We start from the raw sequence: 25,249 nt of genomic DNA on the forward strand, positions 1-25,249 counted from the left end.
ATACTGCATAAGAGATTCATCAGAATACACATTGAGTGCCCAGTGGAGACCGACAGACCGTGTCTAGACCAGAATCTGAATACCTTTGTTGCTTGGCGCAAAAAATGGATAAGGCTTGTTGACGAACCCTCTGATGATGAGGACGAAGATGACCTACCTCATAGCTCATCTCAACCTAGAGATGACTTGCCTCTTCCTCCTCCTCCTCAGTCTCCTCCACGTGCCGCTTCACTAGAAGCTAGAGAGCAGCAGCCTCCTTCGCCGCATCCTCCTCCACCTAATAAGTCGTCTACTCCTCCACGTCCAGCTTCACCTGAAACTAGAGAACAACAGTCTCCCCCACCTCTCTCCCCACAAGATGCTACAAAAGAGCAGACTCCTTGTTCTGCACCTCAGCATAAGGAAACAGCCCAGCAATGCACATCCCGTTCATCACGACCCCAGAAAAGGTGTAACGAACATAGCACCATTTATGCCATTTCGAGTGATTTTGGTGATCGAATGACAACGCAATCAATGGGACTAATAGATTTGTTAAGTCAACATTTCTAGATCCCACAGATGAAGTAAAAAGGCCATGCAAAGCAAAACACGAAGAAAGAACTCAAAGAAACGCTGAATTGGACGAGTTCTACTGAAACCAGTAGCACCGGAAGAACTGATGCTATAGGCATCGGTGCATCCGATGGTTGTCGGAAGTTCCGATGGCCTGGCTGTGGCATAGGCCTGTGCGTCTCTGGAGATCAAGAGAAAAAGAAGTACTGCACCGGATGAACCGACGGCGTCAACCTAGGCATCGGTGCATCGGATGTACTATGTTCCAGAGACGATATCTAAGCGCAGAAGAGCCAAGCCTTCAGCACTGGTTGAACTGGTGGTGCATTGGAGCATAGAACCGGTGTAATGACGTCAGCAGGAGAGAAAGAGCCCAACGGCTAGTCCAGTTGCTGTGTGTGACCGGTTGAACCGACGCCCTAGTCATCGGATCAACCGATGGTCCTTGGAGTTGCTGCAACTATGTCAGAGAAGCCAACGGCTACTTCAGTTGCTAAGAGTGACCGGATGAACCGACGCTACCCCTGGCAGAGGCATCGGTTCATCCGATGGTACGCAGAATTTTGCTGACCATTGGAGCAACGGCTCCACGACTTGGAGGCCTATATATATAGCATCTCCCGGCCATTTGAAGCTTGCTGGAGTTGCTGGACATCCCACACACACCCAAGAACATCTCCAAGCCATACAAGAGCATCAAAATCATATCCTTAGCCCTTAGCACACTTTGAGAGTGTTGTGTAAAGGACTAGCTCTTAGTGAGTGAGATTGCAAGGCCTTGAGCCCTTGTGTTATGCCTTTGTGGCTAACCGAACCACGGGATAAACACTCGCGTCAAGAGTTTGCTATCTCTTATCCCGCTCTTTAAGCTTCCACATTTCATACTAGCAATTTGTATGCCTTTACTTTCATAGAGTAGTTTCTTGATAGGAAAGGCTATAGATTGCTAAACTCTTTTGGAATAGGGGTTTCACACTAGAACAACCTAGTTGCACATCTAGATAGTTGTTTTAGTTTAAGTTTTGTGCAAACTAGTTGGAGCCATAGGTCTAGGTTTTTAATAGTGCCTAATTCACGCCCTCCCCCTCTTAGGCTAGAGCACCCGATCCTTTCAAGTGGTATCAGGGCCGGGACTCACTTGTCTCACAAACAAAGCCAATTCTAGTGGCAATTTGTGTTTACCGGCTCACTTGATCGGTTAGGCTTCACCGCCTAGTGGGTTAGCTCTTTTAGGGAAATGGATGGATTCTCTAGGACCTCCTCCACATTTTGATGGCACGGGCTTCTAACGATGGAAGATTTTGATGCAATCTCACCTCCGAGCAAAGGGCCTAAATGTTTGGAGAGTAACGAGTGAAGGAACTAAAAACAATAGTCAACAAGAGAAGCAATATGATGCTATAGCCAAGTGTGCTATTTTAAATTCTCTTGGTGAAAATGTGTTCAACCGTCTGTTTGCTTGCAAAAATGCTAATATTTTATGGAAAACTATTAGTGAGAACCGTGAAGGCACAAAAGATGTTGCAAATGAAAGATATCATGTTCTCGTTGATAAACTTAATAGCTTCAAGCAACTTGATCATGAAAATGTCGAAGCTATGTACTCACGGTTGAATATTTTTGTGAATGAGATTAATTCTTTAGATATGAAGAAAATTAAAGATTTGGAACTCATTCGCAAGATCCTTCACTCACTCCGAAGGCCGGATTATGATTTGGTGACAATAATTTTATATGAAAAAGATCTCAACACGATGACACCAGACAAAGTCCTAAACAAGGTGATCGCTCATGAGCTATGCAATGACATCAAGCCAAGAGCGCCACCTTCTTCACCAACACATAGTGCACTTGCATGCAAGCAAGTCAAAAAGTTGAAGAAGATGGCCATCAAGGGTAGCTCAAGTGATGAGGAAGAAGAGGATGAAAGAAACTCCTCAAGTGATGATCAAGAGCCAATGAACCCCTACCTTTACAAGCAAGTAAAGAAGATGAACAAATGCTTGAAGGAAATCAACTCCATGGGGTATATGGTCTTCCTCAAAGATGGGCCTCACCATCAATTCATGAAGGTTGAGAAGAAGTTCAAGAAGAACAAGTAAAAGAAGGAGAAGAAGTCCAAGCATGAATCATTTGCCATATTTGGTGAATGAGTTAGCGGTGGTGAAGAATCAAGTGCAAGTTCAAGTGATGAATCAAACAAGAAATTCACCACCCGCTTCGGATCATCATCCAACACTTGCCTTATGGTCAAAGGTATGGATAGCGATGTAAGTGATAATGACTCCGATTCTCCTTCAATTGATGAACTTCTTGATCTTGTTCATGAGCACCAAAAAGTCATTAAGAAGCAATCAAAAGAAATTAAAAACCTTAGTGCTCTCAAAGATCTAAATGCTTCTCTTGCTACAAATTTTGAAGATTTGAAGTGCAAATTCAAATTGCTTAGCGAGGAACATGAAGAGCTCAAATTAAAATTTAAGAGCATTAATGATACAAATGACTCTTTGGAAATGAAGCAAGCTACCCCTTGTGCAATTCCTATCTCTAGGGTAGATGCTTCAACTTCTTGCATTGATTTAATTGATGAATCTTGCTCTAACCCTTGCAATGAGAAATGCAATGAGAATGTTATTGTAGAATCATGTGATGATCTCATTGCCAAGGAGAATGATGAGCTCAAGCAAGAAGTGGAAAGGCTCATGAAGGACTTGTATAGATTGAAGGGCAAAGGCATAGAGAGCAATGTCCAACCTTCTCAAGATAACCGTGAAGACATGGTGAAGAAGCTTGAGAAGGGGTCCACCGTGACTTGCTCAAAGTGCCACAAAGAATGCCACAAGTCCAACAAGTGCCCTCAACCAAGAAAAAAGCTTTTGGATGCGAAGAATAAGAAGAAGCTTACAATCAAGAGTTCTCTCATCTACACCAAGCCCAACCAGAGGAACAAGAGTAATAGCACCACCTATGTGATCAAGAAAAAAACAAATGGCAAGGTGGTTGCTCACAAGGTTGAGAAGCAAGAAAGGAGTTGGCACCGCCCCATTTGGGTGCCCAAGGACATCATCACCAACATGAAGGGGCCTCAAATGGTATGGGTTCCAAAGGAGACTTGAAGCCCAAGAATGGCTTTGGGAGATTTGGAGGCTTAGCTTACAAGTTGAGGTGAAGGTTCAAGCCAAAACAAGCTAATCTCACAACTTGGACATTTGTTGCCCAGGTCCCCCATAAGGTAATGGTAGCTAGAATTCAATTCAAGCATCATATAGCTCCATTGCTTTTTGCTAGGTTGCTTGCATTGCATCACCTAGTGTTATATATGGTGGGTTGCTTGTGTCATGATTCTAACCCAAGAGCAACCTACATGGTTTGATAAGTGTGTAGAAAGCTACACAAGGTTACCCTTCATGGTACATGGACTTCATGAGGTATGTATTTCATATGTGTACCATGAGCACAAGCTATAGGGTAAACTTCCCAATTGTGTCAAAATCAATGTGCATACATTTTCTTAGTGATTCAAACACTAAATGCACACATTTAGGGGGAGTTCACTCTATGGTTTGTGATTTTGAGACTAACATGTTTGCAAGTTTATCTTTTGTAGTCTCACGTGGAGTTAACACTCTAAGAGAATGTTTCTCACAATTAATGTGAACAAACAACTCTATAAGAGTGACTAGATAGATTGTGCTTCATGCATATTGAGCCATGCTCTATTGAATTTAAATGCTCATATCTAAGTTCATAGGCTATGTGCTCATACATTTGCTTAACCTTGGTGTACCAAGTGCTCTTCCTTAAAGACTTTCAATTTGTTGCAAGTCACTTTCAATTGGTACATACAAGGTAAACAAACCCACCCACCCCCGGAGGTATGCAAGGTTCTAAACTCATTCAATTGGTATAAATGTCATTATCTTATGATTTTTAGAGCTACCTCCGAGCATGATATGATCTAAGCCTTCTAGTTACAACATCTAGTTGTGCACTTAATTTTCACATTATCTTTTTGTGCACATACTCATAGAAAGCTTAGTTCATGTCATGCTAGTTTCGTGATTTTGTGATCCACCATAATAAATTTTCAATTGGTATCTTCATTGATATCATACAATTGAATCATGAGTCATAGAACTAACTCCCTAGGCTACTAATCTTCTCTTGAGCTATATTGTTTGCAAGACCTTTTAGGTACAAGACCTTTTAGGTGATTTGATTCCAAAAGGGGAGAAATATGGATCAAAGCAAGGTATTCTCCCAAGGAGAAGAAGCATATCCCAAAGGGGGAGAAATACCTAAGTGAATCAAGTCATGAGGGAGAAGTAGCGAGAAAGGGGGAGGATCAAAGGGGGAATCATGGTTTTAGGGGGAGGCTAAGCCATCATTGGATGGTGGTAAGCATCCAAGAAAGTGTAAGTGGTTTCAATTGGTATCAAATGATTAAATTTGTCAATAATTGCAAATTTTATGCTTGCTTTGATTATATTGTCATCAATCACCAAAAAGGGGGAGATTGTAACCAACATGGCACCTTTTATGCCATTTCGAGTGATTTTGGTGATCGAATGACAACGCAATCAATGGGACTAATGGTTTTGTTAAGTCAACATTTCTAGATCTCAGGGATGAAGTAAAAAGGCCATGCAAAGCAAAATACGAAGAAAAAACTCAAAGAAACGCTGAATTGGACGAGTTCTACTAAAACCAGTATCACCGGAAGAACCGATGCTACAGGCATCGGTGCATCCGATGGTTGTCGAAAGTTCCGACGGCTTGGCTGTGGCACAGGCCTGTGTGCCTCTGTAGATCAAGAGAAGAAAGAAGTACTACACCGGATGAACCGACGGCGTCAACCCAGGCATCGGTGCATTGGATGTACTAAGTTCCAGAGTTGATGTCTAAGCGCAGAAGAGCCAAGCCTTCAGCACCGGTTGAACCAGTGGTGCATCGGAGCATAGCATCGGTGTAATGACGTTAGCAGGAGAGAAAGAGCCCAATGGCTAGTCCAGTTGCTGTGTGTGACCGGTTGAACCGACACCCAAGTCATCGGATCAACCGATGGTCCCTGGAGTTGCTGCAACTGTGTCAGAGAAGCCAACGGCTACTTTAGTTGCTGAGAGTGACCGGATGAACTGACGCTACCCCTGGCAGAGGCATCGGTTCATCCGATGGTACACAAAATTTTGCTGACTATTGGATCAACGGCTCCACGACTTGGAGGCCTATATATATGGCATCCCCCGGCCATTTGAAGCTTGCTGGAGTTGCTAGACATCCCACACACACCCAAGAACATCTCCAAGCCATACAAGAGCATCAAGATCATTTCCTTAGCCCTTAGCACACTTTGAGAGTGTTGTGTAAAGGATTAGCTCTTAGTGAGTGAGATTGCAAGGCCTTGAGCCCTTGTGCTGTGGTTCTCTAGTGAACCAAAAGAAAATTTCAGTGCGCCGGCACCTTGGAGCTTTGAAGGCTCGCCGGCAACATCATCGACCCTCCGACTTAGTGTGGAGCGGCGACGACACTTTGTGCGGGGGACGTGGAGACCCCCATCCTTTGTGGAGAAGCTCTTTAGTGGAACCCGGGGCCAAGGTGACCGTGATTGTGTTCACGGAAGAGACTTGGTGGCCGAGTAGCAATACTCTTAGTGAGTGCTACAACAACGTGGATGTAGGTGTGCCTTTGTGGCTAACCGAACCACGAGATAAACACCCGCATCAAGAGTTTGCTATCTCCTATCCCGCTCTTTAAGCTTCCGCATTTCATACTAGCAATTTGTATGCCTTTATTTTCATAGAGTAGTTTCTTGATAGGAAAGGCTATAGGTTGCTAAACTCTTTTGGGATAGGGGTTTCACACTAGAACAACCTAGTTGCACATCTAGATATCTTGTTTTAGTTTAAGTTTTGTGCAAACTAGTTGGAGCCATAGGACTAGGTTTTTAATAGTGCCTAATTCACCCCTCCCCCTCTTAGGCTAGAGCACCCGATCCTTTCAAAAGGTCATCATCGAGTGGTGTAAGTAATGCTCCCAAAGAGACTCAGAAAAAGAAGGAGATGAACGCGAGCATTACATCATTGATGAAGAAAAAGAAAAAAGAAGATGAACCTCCAACCAAGGAGGCAAAACTTAGATTTCTAAAAAGGATAGCCGTATTCGAGAAGCCTGGAGTTTCAGATTTTGACAGGCAAAACATAGATTTCTAAAAACTTAGACCTCCAACCGTTTATTGAAAGCAAAGAGCTTCCACGTTTGCCCTTACACATGCGTGATCTACATCAATATTACAAGCTCGATAGTAGTACAGCGGGGAACAGTGGGTTCGAAGTGGTCATCAAGGCTGACTCGGTTTTCCATCATCTAGATGAAATGTTGCACCATGTCGAGTATGAAGACTTGTTTCAGCTCTACCAGAGGCGCGACATGGGTACACAGCTTCTGATGTTGTGGTCTCTGTAAGTACAATACTACTACACACACGATATTATCTCAACTATATATGTCGTCAACGCTTTAACATATATATACCATGCTTTATGCAGAAGAACAGCGGAATTGTGTAAGACTGCGAAAATAAAGGATTTTGCCTTCTTGGACCCCTGCTTAGTCAATGAGCTCAACATCACAGGCAAAGGATACGCTGACGTAAACGATCTGTTCAAGAGGGTGAAATATTCGATCGCAGGGTTCCTTGAAAAAGGGCAGACTGAGATACTCCTAACCTACAACTGCTCGTATGTGTTCTTAAGCCCTTAATTATTTATGCCTTCCTCTATTTATTGGAACATTAATCATTAACTAGCTAGTCCTTTTTTATTCTAGTTTCCATTTCGTCTTCGTGACTATCGACTTTGATTTCACATGTATCGAGGTGTGGGACTCAAAGCAGAGGTCACTTGATTATGCCGATGACTTAGTCGATTTACTTAATCGGTGAGTGTGTCCATTATTCCAACACACACATACACATAGCACATTAGACTGTCACAACCTTTCTTACCTTTTTAATAAACTTGTCACAGTGTCAAGGCCGAACTTGACAAAGAGAAGAAGAGTCACACCACATTTGTCGTTGTCTCTAGTTCCATGCAATGCCTTCATCAACTGGAGGGCAGCAACGAATGCGGCTTATACGCGATGTGGGCAATGCTCCGTCACATCGGCATCAAGATGGAAGAGGGAAATCAGGATGTATGTATGCTTCCTATTTCTTGTTTGTATGCTTCCTATTTCTTGTTTGTCTGTTAATTCGACAAAATATTGTTGTTGTCTTACATTTGTGCATTTGCATATTGTTATGTCTTCAACCACAGCGCAAGACACATGGCCATAACAAGCTCACTGAACAAGAGATCAGAGGATTTCAAGAAGAGATAGCAAACTTCATCCTGGAACACGTGGTTAGCGTTGAAGGGAAATACTCCATTGCACGAACCAAGAGATATGGCGGAGATTACACTCAAGAACTGGTGTCTAGACTGATCAGTGTAAACCCACGAAACAAGATGTCCCGCAACCTCTTCAAAGACTAGTGAACTTTAATTTTGATTTGTATTGGGCCATGTGAACTTTAATGTCGCTTTGTGTGTCAAACTACATTTTGGAGAACATTGCAACATTTGTAATATATCTTGATGGACTTGTGGTGTATATCGTTGTATTATATAGTGCATTAGCATAGAGCACCTCAGTAAATAACAAACTAAAATATTAAATAACATAAAATATTAAAATAAAAACCTAAAAATACGTATGGCAAAACTTACATCAGTGGCGGTTCTACTGATGGGCATCACTGGCGGTTTTAGAACCGCCAGTGAAGATGGGGCATCACTGGTGGTTTTAAAACCGCCTGTGATGGCCACATCATCACTGCCGCTATCGTTATGGCAGTTTTGGAAAACCGTCACTGATGGGCTTTTAGAACCGCCTGTGATGTGTTGATCTGTGGTAGTGTCTTATTGATCCTTTTTGTTGTAGTGAAGAATGTAGATGTGGAGGAACATATTTTTTTTCAAAATATATATTATTATTCAAGACACCCTTAGTGTTACATATATTTGGAAGCCCTAGCATATGTAAGCCTTGTTTACAGCGAACATGTGATTAACAATACACTTATTACCGTCTATCAATTATGAGGAGCATCCACCCATAACAGTACACAACCATATAAATATGCCCTATATACCACAAGGTATAGGAGATGCAGCAGGATCTCAGCAGGACCACTCCATGGAGGGACTTTATTTGGGCATGCAATTCATTTATAGAGGCATGTCCGTCGACCTACATATGCATGCCTGGATGCAGTGTACGTAATCTTCATAATATTTTTTCTTCTGTAGTCTCTTACCTAAGGTTATAGCAATTGATACCGCCATAGATGCCATCATTTAGCTTTTGAATCTCTTCATCTCCAGTTGTCAGAAGATCAGCCGGCATGTACGAAAAGGGAACTTCAAAGGAACCGCGCATCACAACCGCGGTTATTGTCACTTTAGCCTTTGGAGGTACATCAGCTTCATAAGTAGCATCATGCCTTATTGATTCTTCAATGTTTTTTCCCTAGGTGTATGACCCAGAAAATTCACCAGTAACTTTAACTTCTCCCTTTACTATCCATGAAATCCCAGATTCTACCGTGGTTTCAACGCCAAGTTTTAGTGTAATAATGTTCTTATCCCAGTGCTTTCTTGTTGTCTCTGTGTACGATAGGTCTAATTTGTAATGATTTGTTGAACTAGGCAGTGTTTAGATGCGAAAAGTTTGCGAAAAGTGAAGCTGAAAAGCACTGTAGCACTTTTCGTTTGTATGTGGTAAATATTATCCTACCATGGGTTAACTAGGCTCAAAAGATTCATCTCGCAACGTACATTCAAACTGTGCAATAAGTTGTTTTGTTCATCCACATTTAGTGTTCTATGCATGCGTCATTTGCTATATTTAATGTTTCGATGTGATTTCGATGTGACGGAAAGTTTGGAAAGTTGGGAGGAACTAAACATAGCCCTGGTATTGTTGACAGCACATGCAGAGGACATAGTGAGAACCTCCTTACTATAAATCCTAGCTTGTGAGAGGTGGAACTCAACATTGTAAATTTCTTGCAGCCATAATTTTGTTTCCACCCTGATTGTGTCCGCTGCTACAGCGAGGCAACCACATCGTGCCATCATAGAGAAACAGTAGTTGGACAGGCTCCTGAGAGCAATGCAGTTGTCGTGAATTTTGATCACCTTAAATGTTGTGTCCCAAGTATTAGAGTCAGTAGAGTCAGCCCAGATCCAATTTGTCGGATTGCACCTCCAAAACTTCCCAAAATGTCTGGATTTTATAGAAACAGTTCCATCAGCTTGTTGATCGATGATATTCACCACAGTTGAATCCCCAATATCAGATGCATAGAAATTCAGATGATTATGACACTCGTAGACCAGGACGCTAAGGTACTTGCCGTTGTCACCTTTGAATGCAAGATATTTTGGAAGTTTCTTATGTTTGTCGCTTCGGGCTCCCTGTTGTCAACAGACATTAATCACAATCAACGTTTATATGAAGGAAAACCCTGTTTCTAGTTTAAACCATGACAAAATTATAAATTCAATTTGTTCAAATATAAATACCTTGCTGATATTATGTATTAATAAAGACCATATCAAACAATTCGTATTTCAAAAGCTGAAGGGAGTGCTTACTACTGTGAATATCCTTGACTGATTGAGTAGGTCACTATATAACTAGATATTTTAGATAGAAGTTTATCAACATAGCATGATTGCCCATATCTTCATCATACACCCTCCAATCCACAGTACTAGCTACAACATCCAAATCTGCTTACCGACAGCACTTCAGTCAGATCCATCGCACAACTCTTGCACTTTTATCCTCACAAAATGGTTGACACAAAAGTGCTATATTTGAAACGCGAAGGCTTATAAGATAGCAATCATCCTCCTACGCTTAGAATGTAGGATTAAATCCACCACCACAGAACCATAATCACAGGCTACACGGGCCGACTACAACCACATATAGGCGGCATAGGCCACTACAGTGCTATCACAAATAGGTTTCCCATGGGTTCAGATATTACATCCACCACCCCTCGGTACATGTGTAATGTAACGCCCCATATCCAAATTCTGCTTATGACTTTATGAGTCATCTTCACACTTCAGTCATCGCTTCGCCTAAGAGGGTTAATATAACCTGGATTTGCTATGTTTTGAATGCAAAGACTTATAAGCCCACCACCTAGGTAAATTTGTAATGTGTGACTAAATCTATGCCATCACAGCAACAATAATCTTGGTCACGTGGGCCATCTATAACCACACATTGACCGCATGTGCTACTACATAACTACCACAAACAGACTTCTAAATGGTATTATACGTACTTGACACACAATTTGCAGATTCTTAACTTTAACATCTATTTTCCATTAATATATAACTAGGAGATCAAAACAAAGTTATATGTCCAGATGTGCATTAAATAATATTTTCATCATGTCATAAATCCAATATATGTTGTAGTACCTGCATTGCCTTTTATAGTTAGTCATTACCAAATAATTGAGTTACATAAAATATAAATAATCCAGGTATGTAAACATTAGAAATTAAAATCTCTTTAATTCAAAAATGACTTTCGAAAGAGGAAAGATACAACAATAATGACCAGCACTACAACCAACACTAAAATGATTTGAAACAGATTATAAGATAAATTTCTTAGCACTGTTTTTAAATTATCTACAATTTCAACAAAATTAAATATGAAATCAGAAAATAAAAGTAGTTTCCCACTTCATATTTTTCTATTCAAAATATATAAAGTCAAAAATTAGTACCTGAACATTATTCACCGCTCCAAATCCCTGCAAAAGGATACTTATAAGTTATCAACTGATAGTATGTTTTGATAGATCTAGAAGTAGCTTTCACAAAAAAGAGTTACAAATAAAAGATAGTTATAATGTTTGCTCATACCTATATTCAAAAAAAATATAATCGAGTAAAACCAAAAATAATATAAAAGCTAATACCAACATCTGTTATAGAGCAAACATCATCCAATTCATTCTTGTAGTTTCCCATGAAAACAGGCACTATTCATGACACTTCAGATTTTCATGTAATTTGCAATTTCATATGCAATTTCCCTTTAAATTTATATTTCCTTTACCCTTAAACTAATGGCAAATAGCCGTTTTCATTCCTAAACTATTACTCGAGGCCCAGTTTCATCCCTGAACTTTCAAAACTGCTATTTTAGTCCTCAAATTCTACTTTTCGGCTTAGTTTCATCCTAGAACTACGAAGATGACCGTTTCGGTCCTCAAACTTTATATTTCAGGCTCAATTTCGTTCACTGTAAACTATCGGAGTGCATTTCTATTTTTAAAATTTTATTTTCAACTCAATTTTGTCTATACAAAAATGAAAACTTATGTTTTATGCATAATTTCATCCAGCAATTATCAAAATATATTTTGGCTCAACTTTGTCCTTTGTCCAGTACCATCCTCAATTTGAGATGGATAGACACCATTAGGTATTATATTTCCTATCATCGTCCCAGCTATCGAATCGAATAACACACTTTAAATATAGATATAAATATTCTTAAATGAATTATTCTATCCTTTGGTAAAAATATTATTATGTACATAAATGGTTATTAGTAGAGCCTAACTCTAGAAATAGCCAAGAAAAAATATAGACCTGCTTGCGGTTTAATATATCCATTTATTATTAAGGAATAAATAACAGCATTCGAGGCAACTATAATTGCTTCTATAAAAATTATTTAGTCAGATATATAAAAAATGTACCATTATAAGAAAATATTAAAAATAACCGCTTAGAATTATTAATTGTCACTAACGAGTTTTTGGATGAATATTATTTTTCTATCTTCAATTGCTGGTAGTGTTGGAGGTGACTGGGTGCAATAATGCAGAGTTCCACGTAGGATGATATATAGAATTGAGTTGAAAATAAAAATAAAACAAAAACGACTTTGGATGAAATTGAGCCTAAAATGCAAAGTTTAAGGAATGAAACGATCATCTTGGTAGTTCCTGGATGAAATTGAGATTAAAAGTAGAGTTTGAGGATTAAAACGACCATTTTAAAAGTTGAGGAACGAAACTGAGCCTCGAGTAATAGTTGAGGGACTAAAATTGTTATTGTGCCTAAACTAATATATGTGATTTGACTATTAGTGATACAAAATCTGATAGCTCATGTGTCACTACATCATCATATGCATAAACATGTCATTAGCATGTGCATAGAAATTGAAGCATGTTTTAATTGTGTGGGTATTCAAAATTTCACATGTGTACTGGCTGGTAATACCACCCGGTACTAACTTTTTATTATTATTTTCTTTTCTTTTCTTTTCCTGTTTTTGGATATAATTTGTATTCTTATTCGTATCTATAGCCCGTTTGTGCGTAGCTAGCATTCATATTTATACTTGTATTCATAGCAAAGACGTATATTGATATATACATGTACAATTGATATACAATTTCATAATACAAGTTTAGCGACACAAGTTTTTCCGTACAAGTACTTCAATCATCACTGTCGCAGTCATCTCTGTTTTGATCAAATTGTCCCAGGCTTATTCTATGATCTGCATAAGGGATTTATGACCTCGTCTAGCAAGAATCCACAGATTTCTTCTTGAATCGCCCTAATTCTTTTCTGTTCTATGAGCTCCTCTTTCATTTGCCATATCTGTCACGTACAAATAGGGGTGGAATCGAGCCGAGCCTCGACTTTTTTCGAGCTTTCTTCGAAATCAATATATTCGTATTTATTATAGTCTCCCGCGTTGTTTGATATGCAACTTCAAATCGAGCATAACGAGCCGAGCCGAGCCGAGCCTGACAAAATTGACTTTTGTTCCAAATCAACTAATTTTTATTTTTAAAAAAGAACGAACGTAATCGGAGCAATTTTGAAACGAGCCACCGAGCCAGCTTAACGAGCTTTTTTTCCAGCCCTACGTACAAACATTATTTATTTAAATCAACACATGCACGGAATTAAAAGCAAGGAATCCTTTTAATTTTTTTACTTACTTTTTGTTCGTCATTTTCTTCGGGCCACTAAAGGTGCGGATCCAGTCATACACATAGTACCCGCATAAGTTATTTCCTTCTGCCCGTCTCATACACTACATATATATATACACACACATATAGAGTTATGAAGTATTAATGGCACTATTGGAAAAATGTACATTGGTACCAGCACGTTAGTGCCGGTCAACCAGGAGCCGGCACTAACATGCCTGAATAGTACCCGGCGGGCACGTTGGTGCCGGCTATAAACCCCAGCCGGTACTAACGTGCCATCGCCCCAACGGTCAACATCTAACCCACAACGGTCAGAAGCCTGTTAGTGCCGGCTAGGGATGCTGGCCGGCACTAACATGGCACAGGGCATGTTAGTGCCGACTGGTGACTTTAGCCGGCACTAAACATCCACAGTTAGTGCCAGCTAAAACCACCAGCCGGCACTAACTTGCCCCGTATATACCACCCACTCCTTCTTTCCCAGCCCGACCAATTCATTTGGCCGAGCTCCTCCTCTCTCCCATGGCGTGTTAGAGGGGAGGTGCTACCCATTTTCTCCAAAATTTGTGAGAATTTTGCCTATTCAAGTGTACCAAAGGTTAGTACCTTCTTCCGCTCTTCTTTCACACTGTTTTTTTTGTTTCATGCTTTCTAGAAAATGAAAATTGTGATTTTAAGGTTGAGGAAAAATAAGCATAATTTTTCAATTTGTTCATTAATTTGAGCAAAATAGAATTGATTTGTTACTTTTTAGAGAAGGTTTACTAGATAGTTTGACTTTGACATATTTAGAGTAATTTTTGTATATGTTATTATGCAAAATTTTAAGGATTTTAAGGATGAGGGAAAATGAGCATGATTTATCAATTTGTTCATTAATTTGAGCAAGGTAGAATTGATTTGTTGCTTTTTAGAGAAGGTTTACTATATAGTTTGACTATCACACATTTAGAATGATTTTTTCGAATTATTTCATGGTGACATGTGTATATGTTATTGTGCCAATTTATTTTGCTATTTAGTTTACGTTTACTAGATAGGTGGCCTATGACACATTTATAATTTTTTTTGAATTACTTCGTAGTAACTTGTTTTTAGGGATAATGAGCATGGTTTTTTTAATTTGTACATAAGTTACACAAGAAATAAGTTTCACCGATAGTTTGCATGTTCTAGTTTCTTTGGATAATTTGTGTTGGATGTTGAGACATTTATTTGTGTTTATTCTTTTAGCGACAATTATGCCAATTTAAGATATGTAGAATTGATTTTTGTTTTTATACGGTAATTAATTACAGATGGATCGGCAATGGATGCACGGAAGCCGGAGCACCTCGATGTGGATTCAGGGTTTAGATTCTTTTCTCAAGGCGGCAATGGCAAATAGGTCGCCAGAGGGTTTAATGTGTTGTCCATGCAGTGTTTGCAAAAATAAAAAAGAATTCCGGAAAAGAGATACTCTATGGAATCACCTGGCCTTGAATGGTTTCATGAGTAACTGTAGCCTTTGAACCAAGCACGGCGAAGTTGGAGTTATGATGGAAGATAATGAAGAAGATGATGATGGTGATAACAATCTTCCAGATTGGGCATGGGTTCATGAAGCAGGTGGCTTTCAATATGAACCAATGGACGAGGGTAAAGCAAATGTTACACAAGAGGAGCCACCTGACGAGCTAGGTCAGGCGTTGCTTGATGCACAGAAAGATAGTGAGATTGTGAAGGAGACATTAAAGTTCGAGAAGATGTTGGAGGATCACAAAAGGCCGTTGTTCCCAAGTTGCAAACCGGAGCAGAAGAAGTTGGGTACCACGCTGCAGATGCTGAAATGGAAGGCAACTAATGGTGTCACCGATAAGGGATCATGATCGAGGCACATTCGTCAAAAGAAAGATCATAAATATTCCAGTAGATAATGATAATGAGTAGTAGTTTTATCCAAATTATATGTTGTATTTTCTCATTAAGTGATGTAATATAACACACCGCGTCGTGTTTATCTCAATTCTCGATATTATTCGTGCAATTAGGACTCAATATCATCTTCAGATAATATTATATTTTTGCATGGTATAAATATTATTTACTTTCACTAATTTTGCATTACTAGGAGCGTTGAAACATTAAATTACAAAAAATAATCAAGTAATTTGCGAATTGATTACATCATTGTATAGAATATTATTGAAAAGTTTTTTATATATTTTTGCATGGATCAAAATGAAAGGTTTTCGATTTATTATGAATAATAGAACCATAGACATTTATAAACCCTATAAGCTACACATAATTGATAAGAGTAGCATATTTATTAATTTATTTCAATTACTATTATTATTGTGTAGATATAATTTACAATATGCTAAAAAAATTAAGATATCATTTTTTGTTATACTATTCTAATTATTAAGCCTATTAAAAATTGAAGATATCAATTTATCAATATTAAAAATGTAGTGTAAAAGGGAATTGGGCGCCCCATTTTAGCTTCCCGCCAGTTTGGACACGTTAGCGCCGGCTGGTAATCCTAGCTGGTACTCATGTGCACACATTAGTGCCGGGTAGACTTACCAGCCGGCACTAATGTGACCCGCTGACGTCACAGGGGGCAGGTTAGTGCCGGCTGATAAGTCCAGCTAGCACTAACCGCGCCTAAATTCACAAATTCCCCTTCTCTCCGCGGGTTCACATATCTCCGCCTAAATTTCAGATCGACGTCGCCCCCTGCTCTCGTGCGCCGACGCTGCCGTGCGTGGGTTCCCGGCAGGCCCTCGCCCACGTGCGCCGTCGCGCGTCGCGTAGTCGTCCCCCGCCACGCCGGCGCCTCGTCCCCGACGCCGCCTTGCCCCCACCGCCCTGACCTCATCATTTTCAGCCGCTCCACCGCACGTCTCGCCGCCCCACTACCACCGCGCGCAGCCGCGGCATCTCGAGGTCGTCCTCCGCCATCCCGGCCGCCCCCGCCGCCCCAACCTCGTCATCCTCGCCCACGCCGCCGCGCACCTCCTCGTCGTCCTCACTCGCCGGCTCGGCCCGCGCCAACGCCCCGACTCGTCGTCCTCGACCGCGCCACCGCGCTCCTCCTCGTCGACCTCGCCCGGTCCACGCCACCGCTCCTCGTCGTCCTAGCCCGGTCCGCGCATGCGCCCGTCGAGGTCGTCCTCCGCCGTTCCCGACCGGCTGCCACTGCGCCACCGCGACCTCGCCGACCTCGCCCGCGCCGCCGCGCGCCTCATCTTTGTCCAGGCCCGCGCTGCCACGCGCCTCGTCGTCGACCTCATCCGGTCCGCACCACCGTGCATCGTCATCCTCGCCCGGTCCGCGCCGCCGCCCCTCCTCGCTCGTCCCCGTCGAACTGCGCCCAGAAAATTGGTATTTGATTTGATCCCAACTGCTCCCTCAATAATCCTGAGCAAAATTTTTGAAATGCCGAGCAAAATTGGTTAATTCTCTAGCTAGTTCGCCTTACAGACATGCAACATTGGTTAATTTTCGAAATGCCGAACAAAATTAATTAAACAAGCAGTTCGAATATGGAACAAAGAACTTAGACATTAGCTAGAGGTTTAAGTTTTCAGAACTATGAATTCTTACTAAGGCACATATTGGCATATTGTAATCTCTTCACTCAGAGGTCATTGCAATCTCCGCTAGATTAGCTATTTTATATTTTCTTTTGAACTGATTAGCCATGTTCTGTTACGAGTCAGAGGTCTTCGGAATCTGTGAACCAAAGTTTTGCCATGGCTAAGTATAAGTAGCAAGGAGATGGGCTAGGAAAACTCCATAGTAGCTATAAATGGTACTCAGGCTGCAATGATTTCCCAATGTGACAGAAAATGTATTGTTTAGATATTTTCTATAAGAAAGTCAGAGGACCTATCAGCCTGCAAGATTCAGATGCGAAATTCAGAGTTGTTAGTGGGCAAGCCTTGGTGGATTTCTGGAGGAAGATGATAAATTGTGTTTTTGGGCAGTGATAGAATTATTGGATGCTCAGTTATGTTTTGAGCGATAATGTCTGGGTTAGTGGGCAGGGATAGAATTATGTCTAGGTTTTGAGCGATAATGAGCGGCATTCACCTAGACACTATGCCTATTCATTTCTGGGCAATCAAAGCCCGGCCATTAGTAAACTTATGAAGCGTCCTCTACTTATATATGTTCTCTCCAGTTAAGATATTTGGATTCTTACCTGTAGTACCAGTGCATATAGTCGCTTGTTTATATATAGCTAAGTAGCTAACAGTAATATTTTCTTGTTTGTCTGCGTGATCTATTTTTGGATGGCTTGGAATTTGATTACTAATGAAAGTTTCATGCCCCTTGCAGTTTCCAATTAACCTGTACTATGCCTGCTAACTATGCTTTTTGCCAAAAAAACTTATGCCCTTCACTGGGTCTGCCCCTGGAATGAATAGAGTAAAGAGAGTGAGAGGATAATTTAGCATCAATCTAAGTGATAGTTGGTAATTTTCTTGCTGCTGCTACTGAATTTGATTGAAAGTGTGGTCAGCTGGCCTTTTATGGTCATAAAATGGATTGCCATGGCTAAAAGAACTCCTATGGCAGTCCATACTTAATTTTGGATAATATTATGCTTTTCTTTGTACTTAAAATCCTAGTCCTGTGTACTTAAAATTTTGGATAATTTTGGATAATGTGAACCGGTTGGAATCAATAAATTGCTTGAATCTTGAAATAAGCCTTAGTCTGTTTGAATCTTGAAATCCTCCTTGCTCACCTCGATCAAGATAATTCAGTCTTGTACCTAGCTTCCATCTTTGTGTATACAAAAAAATTAGGAGAATTGGTTCATTTCAATTACAAATGTTCTCTGCCGATTGTTCAGTAGTTCTCAGCCGATTGAATAAAAAAAATCCTATGACCATTTATGAATATAAACAAGTGTACAATATTTTTTTTTAAATACATGCGTGCCGCACGCATATTTTACTAGTAGTAGAAAGTACTTAATGTTTTTTTATTGTTTCAGGTGGTGGAAATGGTTCGTACAGACAACCAAGACGAGTTAATGCACGAGCTCATTCGTGGTAGTACTGGGTACATTGCTCTAGAGTTTGATGAGGACCAGAACGATGGCAGCCAATTTTTAAACTTGCATTATCATGGTGACGAGGAGTAAGATATTAGTGGGGAGGAAGAAGAAAATGTCGAGGAAGCCGAGGTATAAAAGTTTAGATATTCTTTCAGACATCAGGATAAATGTTTTGTCAATATATATGTGATTAGAACTATTTGTGTTATATTGCTAGCTTTGTTGACGATTTCAGTCCTTGTGTAAGCAGTCATGCTCCTGCTAAAAATTCTCATGAATATTTCAGTCAATAAGTTAACTAATATTATGATAATTTTCGATCTGGAACCCTTGTTCCAAAGGGATATCCATATGGAACCCTTGTCCAAAGGGATGTCCAAAGGGATACCCAAACATAATCTATATCAAAACCCAATCTATTAAACCCATTTCAACCCAAACCAATAGTAGATGTACGTATCTAGTCTAGGTACTAAAGCACGAATTAATCTATGCTATGTCCACCCAGCAAAAACGTCACCCGCAGACACAATGAAACTGATCTGTACCCAATAAAATGTACCCAGGAAAACAATCTCTTCAAAATCAATGGCTCAAGTCGCTTGCTACTGGGCTTCGACTGGATCTTACGGCCGATCTTCTTTGGATCTGCTAGCTTCAACGCGTTGAAGCCCCCCTCCCCCCACCCACCCGCGCACTCCCGCACCGGCGCGCTGCGCCTCCGCCAGAGTTCGATTCCCAACTGCTGCCTTTTCCCTTGAGTCCTCCTATCTGGTGCCCCTCCGCCCACCATCCTGCTACCCCCCTCCCGCACCCTCCTCTCGCGCCGCCGCCGGCCGACCCTCCGCACCCTCCTGCTGTCGCGGCGGTGCCGGCTCCCGCCACGATGTCGCCCCCTCCCTCGACCGTGTGGCGTCGCCCGCTTACCCTCCACGCGCGCGTCGGATCTGGTGGTGGAGGCCAGCACGGCCGCCGGTGACACGAGCGCGGGCGCCAGCAAGGGCGCCGCAGGGCCGAGGGAGGGTGCCGCTGCAGCAAGGCATCAGCGGGGCTCGACCGGCGGCGGGCGGCCCACGCTGGAGACCGTCCAGGAGGAGAGCTACGCACCGGCGAAGTGCTGATGCCAGTCAATGGTCAAGGCCAACTAAACAGAGGGATGGCAAAGGCTGTCCCTCTCATAGCGCTCGTTTTGTCGTTCATAGCTTTTCTCGGTTTTTTTTTTTTACTTTCCTATGCATCTTTGTGTAAAATAGCAAAGCTCTTTTTTGGTGCTGCCTCTTTTTCCATGAGTTGGATCAACATAATTTGGTGCTCACTCATAGGAAAAAACGAATTTTCAGCAATACAGTAGTTACCATGACCACTGAATTGAGGCTTCATTTGCTATTTGTTGTTGTCCACGTGAGCTGAGCGGCAGTGCTAATTTTTGTCCTAACAAAAAATTCAAACCAGAATTACTAGATGCTTGGCGCACGTTTCGGTCCAAAATGGCGTGTAGGTAAAAGAAATTCATGCAATGGCATACATATGCGAGGGAATTTTTTAGTGGCACATAGGTAACTGCAGTCTTTTATAATGACATACAGGTGAAAGGCTCTTTTCCCATTCTTAGAGCTGGTCAAACTTGACTCTGTTATTGTCTGGCACAAGGAACAAGAAGGGAGCATCAGAGAAATAGGAGGCACCCTAGAGCTTCATGAGGCTCTTGGGGCGCCCTGCTGGTGCTGGATGCGCGGAAGATGAGTAAGGTACGATGATCCTTGTGCAGCATAATCTTGCGGAGCTCGGCCTCCAACTCCCGCTGCTCGTCACCCCCGCCGCCGCGAGCAGCATCGGCCTCGGTCAGCCGCGCACGCACTCCTCCGTCCCGAGCTAGATGTCGAACTGCTGCACCTCGACGAGTAGCAGCTTGAGGTACGTCATGATGAGGAACCCGAGCGCGGTTATGAGCTATCCGCTGCTTGGAGATGGTGCTTGGACGCGTGAATGGGTGAGGCGCTGTGCAGGCAAGCGACCTCGGCGAGTGGGTTGGTGCCTAGCGGTGTTCACACCGTAGCTCGCTACGGCGTAGACGTCCAAGTACGTAACTGAAGCGAAGAAGTATAGTTCAAAGACTAAATTGGCCGGCGCAAGAGTACGGGGAAAAGCTCGACCATTTGCTAAGAGTTCGGGGACTATTTTGCTTTTTTTTTTCCTGACTATAGAAACATATATTGTCTTTTGGTTGTTTTCATATGCATGAACAAAGTGTCACCCGTAGCGTTAGCACGGGCAAGCTACTAGTATACGTATGTGTGCGTATATATACGTTGCTTCGGCCAATGGCATGATGCCAAATGGACCAATGGGATCTCAAAGATCCTAGGGACTTTAGATATAGTAAAATTATTTTTCAGGGAAGGGTCTCTCTGGAAAAAGAAAGGGCTAAAAAGTAATTATAGGAAAGTCTGTGGGCCTATGTTCAATAATTCAAGGGCTTGACTGTAAAAAGGTCAGGGCTAGCCTAAGATAGGTGGGCCACTGGCCCACTCATCAGTTGACTAGTCAAAGGGGGCGAGGTTGCGGCACTGTGCCATGGGCTTAGCCCATGGGCCGGTGTGCCAGGGCGGCCTGGGTCATCGGTCCACCGCGGACCGATCCCACGGTGGCCGGAAAAAGGGGAGGGTGTGGCGAAGGGCTGCCGGAGGGCGTGCCCGGTGGCACGCTGGCTCGCCGCCAGCGACGGGGTTGGCGGACCAGGGGCAGGAGAGCGTGGGGAGTGCGGGAGGGGTGGTGGCCTCGTTGGAGGACCGCCGGAGCAGTGCTGCGCGGTGGCCGGAGGCCGCGGCAGTGAGGGCGCGCGAGGGGGGCGCTCGAGGAGGCACTACCGGAGGGGGCTAGCACGTGCCAGAGGTGTGCGTGCATGCTATGTGCGTGTGTGTGGTAGTGGATTGGCCGGAGCGCCGCTGCAGGTGGCTGGCAGTGCTCGCTCGTGGCAGTGTGTGGTGGCGCGCAGCGCTAGGGCGCCCTGTCGCGGGGTAGGAGGCAGGAAGGTGGAGGGCATCGGGGTGGTACTCACTGAGCTCGCTAGCGAGGCAATGGCGGCTCGGCCAGAGAAGGGGGGAGAGGCGAAGGCGGCGGCGGCATGGCGAGGCAGCGATGTGGAGGCGCGGCGGTAGAGGAGGAGGCCGGCGGTGTGGAGGCTGGCGGCGTGGACGCCGCCGGCGGCGGCGGCGTGGCGAGGCGGCAGCGTGGACGCCGGCGTGGAGTGCGCGGATCAGCGGCGGCGGCGAGGAGGCACGACGTCGGTGAGGATGAGGAGTGTGAATCGACTAAGTGTGAGAAGGCGGCTATGCCCTTGCCCGGTACTAACCTGCCTCCTGCGCAGGTTAGTGCCGGTCGGGGACATGGCCTGGTACTAACCTGCGTAGGTTAGCACCGGTCGGGGACTTGGCCCGGTACTAACCTAGTACCGGGCTGTGGCTCCGATCGGTACTAACATGCCTCCACGGGCGGGAGAATCTCAGGCAGGTTAGTACCGGGCAGAGCCATGACCTGGTACTAACGTGCGCATTTTTCAACATGCAGAACTACCTTTTATGACAATAATTCTTGTTTTAGAGCTTTTTAATTGTACTAAATTAACTGAAGGCAATAAAAATAACAATATATAGTATTTTCAACATGCAAAATTATAGTATTGTACAGTTTTCATCACTTGGTCAGATGACATATAGTACTATGCACTTAATTCAACATATTGATTCCAAAATTACCATTTATGATAATGGTTAAATTAACTAAAGGCAATAAAAATACCAATATATAATATTTTCAACATGCAAAATTATAGTATTGTACAGTTTTCATCACTTGGTCAGATGACATATAGTTCTATGCACTTAATTCAACATATTGATTCCGAAATTACCTTTTATGATAATGGTTACATTAACTAAAGATAATAAAAATACCAATATATAATATTTTCAACATGCAAAATTATAGTATTGTATATTTTCATCACTTGGTCAGATGACATATAGTTCTATGCACTTAATTCTAACATATTGATTCCAAATTACCTTTTATAAGTTTCTTAAATACTTTTTGTTTTCCATAAATTAAATATAGGTTCTAAAATTGCAAATATATAATATTTTGATACGACTACATACATACATTACACAAATTAAACATAGGTTCAAAAGATACGACATCCATACATTACATAAATAACAAAATACAACATAATGGTTACACGATTTTTCTACAGTATTCTACAATTTTTCTACAGTATTCTGCAATTTTTCTACAATGTTCTACAATTTTTCCACAATATTCTACAATTTTACTATAATTTTCTATATTTTTTGCAAAAATAATGATCTATAACGAAGGATGCACAAAATAAATACCAAGTATATACATTTTTTCACTTCAAAAAATTAGCAATTTTGCATTCACTAGCTTCAAATATTAACAATATGGCTACATATTGTATCACTTGAAATTAAATGAAAACAATATTGCTATTATCAAGAAAATTGTGCTCATCCTTACTCTTCCAATCAACACAAATTTCCCTACGTATAAAGCATGAAACGAAGCCTAAATACCACTAAAGACGAAGAGAAGATAAAGTTGCTAACCTTTTGAGCACCTGGATGAGTGAAATCCCCTAGAAAGTTGGGAGAAAAAAAATGGGCAGCACCTCCTCTCTAAACCGGCGCCATGGAAGAGAGCTCGAGCTGTCCACAAATGATTTGGCTCGGGCTCGGGGAGGAAGAAGACTCATATATAAAAAACACAATGGTACCGGCTGGTGGCTCCAGCCGATACTATCAGGAACCATTTAGTACCGGCTAGAGCTACCAGTCGGTACTAAATCTCATTGGCTCCAGTTAGTACCAGCTGGATCCACCAGCTGGTACTAAACTGCACTCAGGGGCGGAGCTAGCCGCTACAGTGCGGTAGTTTAGTACCGGCTGGAGCCTCCAGACGGTACTAAACCGCTCCCCGGGGCACTGTAGGCCCGGACCGGTACTAAGTTGCTGCCTTAGTACCGGCTGAAAGAGTATGGAATTTTTACTACAGTTCAAGCATATAATAATAAGCCAATCATAAAAATTTGACCACAATTCGACCAATGAAACTACGGCTACGAATGATTCAAATTAATTATAAAAAGCACAGATCTAAAGTTACAGTAAAAATTTTATACAAAAGTATATCATATTATATGTTTATTGTGTAGATCTACTCATGTGGAGACCAATAAAATTGGATTTTCTATTTTATGATTTTTTGAAATTTACTATGATTTTTCGAATACGCAGCAGAAATAAATCAAAAAGAATAAGATAAAACCATGTTACTGTAGCAAAACCACCATTCAAAACAGCTTCGGGGGTTATTTAACCGGTTTTAGAAAATTTAGGGGGTAGAATATACGGTTTTATAGTTGAGGAAGTTAAGTAGTCACGGGGTTATACTTCGGGGAGTGATGTAGACTTTTTTTCTTTGCACTGGAGGTTCAATGTCCACAGTTACTATATAGTGCTTTTCTGTGCCAGTGGCCAACAACGCTCAGCTGCTCCCAGGATAAATTCCGGTCATGTGAGGATTGTTACTGGTTCCGACGGATCATTTGTTGGTGCATCTTATCATTTTCGAACATCTGCACTGCTTTGTACTGACGCTAAAAAAAGCATACGAATTTTTCGTTAACATGATGTTTTCGTTACCACAGTAACCATAGTGGCTTTTAGAACTAGCCATTACAGACCTTTTCGTTAGCATATTAACATTCAGATTGAATTCATATAATAACGTCCGTTGGAAATAGTAGAACTCCAAAGATGCTCAAGACGGAAAACAACCGTCCACTGAAAATTGTAGTGAAGGTGGACTATTCTTTTTTGGCGAATAATGCTGGACTAGTTTTCTACTACTAGTAAATATCAACCGGGGGAATATCACTGATGGGCTTTTAGAACCGCCTGTGATGTGTTGATCTGTGGTAGTGTCTTATTGATCCTTTTTGTTGTAGTGAAGAATGTAGATGTGGAGAAACATATTTTTTTTCAAAATATATATTATTATTCAAGACACCCTTAGTGTTACATATATTTGGAAGCCCTAGCATATGTAAGCCTTGTTTACAGCGAACATGTGATTAACAATACACTTATTACCGTCTATCAATTATGAGGAGCATCCACACATTACAGTACACAACCATATAAATATGCCCTATATACCACAAGGTATAGGAGATGCAGCAGGATCTCAGCAGGACCACTCCATGGAGGGACTTTATTTGGGCATGCAATTCATTTATAGAGGCATGTCCGTCGACCTACATATGCATGCCTGGACGCAGCGTACGTAATCTTCATAATATTTTTTCTTCTGTAGTCTCTTACCTAAGGTTATAGCAATTGATACCGCCATAGATGCCATCATTTAGCTTTTGAATCTCTTCATCTCCAGTTGTCAGAAGATCAGCCGGCATGTACGAAAAGGGAACTTCAAAGGAACCGCGC

General features: G+C 41.9%; 1 long non-coding RNA gene across 1 annotated transcript; it reads left to right on the forward strand.

Moving 5' to 3' along the window:
* The first annotated feature begins 330 nt into the window (after positions 1–330).
* Positions 331–6,643, forward strand: LOC120681562. The gene is made up of 2 exons (XR_005677912.1): positions 331–449; positions 6,560–6,643. It is a non-coding gene; the product is annotated as an uncharacterized LOC120681562 (long non-coding RNA).
* The last annotated feature ends 18,606 nt before the right edge of the window (positions 6,644–25,249 follow it).

Source organism: Panicum virgatum, chromosome 7N, assembly GCF_016808335.1.
Source record: "Panicum virgatum strain AP13 chromosome 7N, P.virgatum_v5, whole genome shotgun sequence".
Classification (NCBI taxonomy): Eukaryota; Viridiplantae; Streptophyta; class Magnoliopsida; order Poales; family Poaceae; genus Panicum; species Panicum virgatum.